At 38.8% G+C, this 4,520-nt stretch overlaps 1 non-coding gene across 1 annotated transcript; it reads right to left on the bottom strand.

The window, feature by feature from the left end:
- Positions 1-2,283: 2,283 nt before the first annotated feature.
- Positions 2,284-2,420, bottom strand: LOC127484040 (small nucleolar RNA SNORA2/SNORA34 family). Its single transcript, XR_007910821.1, has one exon. It is a non-coding gene; the product is annotated as a small nucleolar RNA SNORA2/SNORA34 family (small nucleolar RNA).
- Between the last annotated feature and the right edge of the window lie 2,100 nt (positions 2,421-4,520).

Below are 4,520 nucleotides of genomic sequence, written 5' to 3'. Positions count from 1 at the left end.
CTGCCAATTTTGAGTTGATCCCCAAGCACACATTGAATGGCCATCCATCAGAGTTATTTCTTGTAAGCTGAGTAGAATTATGTCCAGCAAGTGCAGTAAGATTGAGCACATCAGTTCACCACATACTGCTATCAGGACATTTGAAGTCTTAAGGGAACAAAATAAGTCATACAAAAAGGTGACCCAATGGACAGGTGATATACAAAGGAAAAAGCCTACATCAGGTTTGCAGATGGGTTAGCTCCATCTATTGTGGCTATCCGAAGCTGAGCTATTGCCATATTGCAATTCTGTTCAGGAGGCTGGCTCTGAAAATTAGCTGTGCAGATAGATCTTCCTATTAAGTATAAGCCTAAGTACTTGATTTGGTTTCACTTTAAGGGCTAAGTTTCAATATCTCAGGATATACACAGACTCATGCACATAACAAATGGTTTAGCTAGAGTAAAAGCCTGGAAAGAGCCAAGCCTGGCAGAAATAAGACAAGGAGTTATGGAAAAGAAAGATGTTAGGGGACCCACAGCAATGAGCACAAAATATGAGGCTGATAACTACCAGATAATGCAGAAGCAGCTCTGAACAACCAGCTATAAAGGGTGAACCACCCAAACGAGGTTGGCCAATTTCTGTCTGTTCACTCACCCCAGTGTTTGCACAAGGAAACCATGGCAGAGTAGTTAAGTTGGTAAAAATAGAGGTTATACCAGATTCATCAGTATAGTCTCCCTCTCACAAAAACTAACTTAGATATTATCATCACTTAATGTCCAGCCTACTTTAAACTCTCAGTATGGTATTATCTTTTGAAGAAAACAAGTAGTCAACTGTTAGTTGATCACACATGACCCCTTCCATTTGGTAGTTGGACAATTTATCCTACCTGGAGTTAATGTTCATTCTGGGTCTAAGTTTATATTCCCTGCCACAGTTACCTTGGAGAGCACAACTCTCAGAGGTTTTGTATGGTTTATTTATTGATATGGAATCCTGTGCAACATTACTTCATGAAAAAGACTTACTTTATATCAAAGGAGAGAGAACACTGGGTCCCCTGTCACAGGACCATCTATGATCAGACCTGGAATCAGGGGCACTTTTAAGACTCAAATGACCATCATGGGGCTGATACTCTGTCTGTACTTCCAAGTGCAATGTATGTTATAAACCAAATGTCCATTTTACTGCTGTGACCCAAATATTTAGATTATAGGGTCTCAAAAACATGGGATGGAAATAGGACTAATCTATCTTACCATAACCCCAAGAGATACACTGGGGAAATTTGTCATTTCCATGCCCATGAGTTTAGATTCTTCAGATTGGAGGTCCTGGATGGCAAAGGTTTTTTATTTCTATAATGGCTACAGTAGGCACTCAAGTAAATCTAAATGGTGACCTCCGTGTGATCACTGTGGACTCCTTATGCCAGATGTAGTGATCTATCCAGTGAATATGGAATACATGTGATGAACTATAATTTCTGTTTATGTTGGGGGCAGAAAGAAATACTATGTCTGAAATTTAATCTTGGGTGTGCCTCTTGGTCCTTGCATGCCTGGTGTTAACTATAAATGGGAAATTGAGGTACATGGGCATAATAATGGCAAAAACTTTGAGGTTGTGAAAGGTCAACACCTTGAAGAAAGAGAGATAGAACACAGCAGACTTGAAGTGGGAACAGATGATCTGGATAACAAGGCTCTGCTCATACTAATGTTTCTTATCCAAGACATCATATACAGCTTTGTTGGACATTTTCTATATACACCAATAATGGACTATCTCAGGTACCTGCATCTCATGCCTGAGGTTTTTCTCTGGCTGTGAAAAAATTCTCAGCCTGGCTCACAGGCAGGGCATAAATTCCAGAGGGAAAGCCCTGTTGTGGCTCTAAGTTGGCCACAAAGTCTCTGACACCCCTCTTACCACAAGGTGGAGTCTAGCCGGCCTCCCCTTGAATCTGGGCTATCTTTAATGACTTCTGAAGGTAGTCTAGTATTGGCTAATCAGATTCTACTTTTTGTTCACTTCAGGGCCTCTAAGCAATGTAAGGAATCTAACTACCTTCTGAGTTTGAAAACGTAAGAAGCTGAAGCCATGAGAAAACACTACCAATAGGAGCTCCAGTCTCCACTGACCCCAATCCTGATTCATCCCACATCAAGTGCCAGATGTGACAGAAGCCTCCAGATGTTTGACGCCCTTTGCTCAAGTGATCCCCAGATGCATGATCTTATCATGCACTGTCACTTCTACCATATTCTGTTTTTTTTTCCCCATATGGTTTGTTTCTTCTGAATCAAATAGCCATTTTCTGCTGAAGGCAGAAAAACCAGCCAGGAGACCACAAGAAGACTACTTTAGGCCTCAGCTTGAAAGCAGTTGCAATAGTAAAACTGCTGGTCTTCAGTCAGGGCCATATATTGTATTTCTTAAGACCAACTCCAGGCCACACTCTAGAGGAAGGAAATTAGTTGCCATTGTTTGAGGGAAGTGTGTTCAGAAATTTTTACACATTTTAAAACCATAACATTTGTGTTTTATCAAACCATGAGTGTATCTCATATTTAGGTTTATTTCAAAATGTCAATAAAGTTTTATAATTTTCCATAAGGTCTTAGAAAATGTTATTTTATTCTGAGCTATGTTAAATCACTTGATACTTTTTGCAAATGAGGTCTTTTAAACATCTTGATGCTCCATTTCTCTCTTTAGCCTAGAAATGCAACTTATTTTTGTATATCAGCCAATTGAAAACAATACAGCTTTGTTCCTTCACTGATAGCTTCTTCCGAGTTTTCTGAATAATCCTGTAATCTGTGCATTAATCAAGGACTCATCAGAAAGCAGATGGCACCCCAAAACTGGGTAAATGAAAATAACTAAAAATCTCCACTGTTTACAAATGGGGCAGTTCACAATGCACAAACCAGAGTTAGTAACCTGAGGAATGAGTACCATCCAGGACACGGGACAAAATGGAGGAGCGGTTGTCTGAGAAATTGTCTGAAAAGAGTCACCTGGCAGAATTCAAGGCCTTTGTTAGAAGGACAAAGAGCCAGGAAATGCATAACCTCACTTGTTCTGCCTACTACCCTCCAATGTGTCCTATTTGCTAAATCCAAATAAAGGCCAAATTGATACCAGATTGAGACACATTTCCTGGAACACAGAACAGAAGGGAGTGATTAAATGAGGATCCAAAGAGGAAAACACAAGGTATTCAGTGCAATGTTTGAAAGAATGACAGTTTTATTTCTTCTTTCCCAAATCTTCATTCTTTCAAATGAAAATTGTTAGTTAATATGCCTAGGTTTTATCTTTTTTCTAGCTTACCTGAGGTATAATTGACAAATACAAATGGTATACATCTAAGATAAACACCATACTGATGATGATATATATCATGAAATGATTACCACAGTCAAGTTAATTAACATTAATCCACCCATTGCTATACTTAATTGTTGTGTGTGTGTGTGTGTGTGTGTGTAAGGACACTGAAGGTCTACTCTCTCAGCAAACTTCAAGTTAACTCATTATTCACAATAGTCACCATGCTGTATATTAGATTCCTAGAACCTATTCATTTTACAGGTCAAAGTTCGCACACTTTGGCCAACATTTCCCTGATTTCCCAACTCTAACCACTGGCAAGCACCCTCTTACTCTCTGCCACCATGGCTTTATTTTTTTTTTTTTTTAGATTCCACACATGTAACTGAGATCACATACTATTTATCATTGTGTCTGGTTTATTTTGCTTAGCATAGTGTCCTCCCATTTCATTCATATTGTTGCAAGTGAAATCTCTTGTTTTTATGGCAAATTGCTATCCCATCTTTTCTCAATCCATTCATCTATCAATGTATCTTGGCTATTGTGAATAATGCTACATTATTGGAATGAAAATATCCCAAGATACTAATTTCATTTGCTTTGGAGAAATCCTGGAGGTGAAATTTCTGAATTTTATGATATCTTTTTAACTTTTTGAAGAACCTCCATACTGTTTTCTTTAATGACTGAACCAATTTACATTCCCACTAAGGGTTTACAAAGATTATTCTTTCCACACCCTCACCAACACTTCATCTTTTATGTATAATAGTCATGCTAACAGGCTGAAGTGATGCCTCACTGTGGGTTTAATTTCATTCTTGTGTTCATCAGTGATGTTGAGCACCACTTCATGTAATTTGCAGCCATTTGTTTATCTTTATTGCAAAAAGTGTTTACTCCAGGCCTCTGCCCATTATCTAATTTTTTTTCTTGCTGTTGAGTTATATGAGGTGTCCAAGTTTTTTTTTTTTTTAAAGATTTTTTATTTGTATGGCAGAGTTTACAGAGACAGATAGATTTTCTATCTGCTGGTTCACTCCCCAGATGGCTACAACAGCCAGAGCTGGGCTGAGCTGAAGCCAGCAGCTTCATCCAAGTCTCCCATATGGGTGCAGGGGCCCAAGAACTTTAGACATCTTCTGCTGCTTTCCCAGACACATCAGCAGGGAACCAGATCA

This window comes from Oryctolagus cuniculus, chromosome 12 (genome assembly GCF_964237555.1).
Source record: "Oryctolagus cuniculus chromosome 12, mOryCun1.1, whole genome shotgun sequence".
Taxonomy (NCBI): Eukaryota; Metazoa; Chordata; class Mammalia; order Lagomorpha; family Leporidae; genus Oryctolagus; species Oryctolagus cuniculus.
Note: the sequence above shows the minus strand (reverse complement) of the source record. Positions and strands in the feature narration are given on the sequence as shown.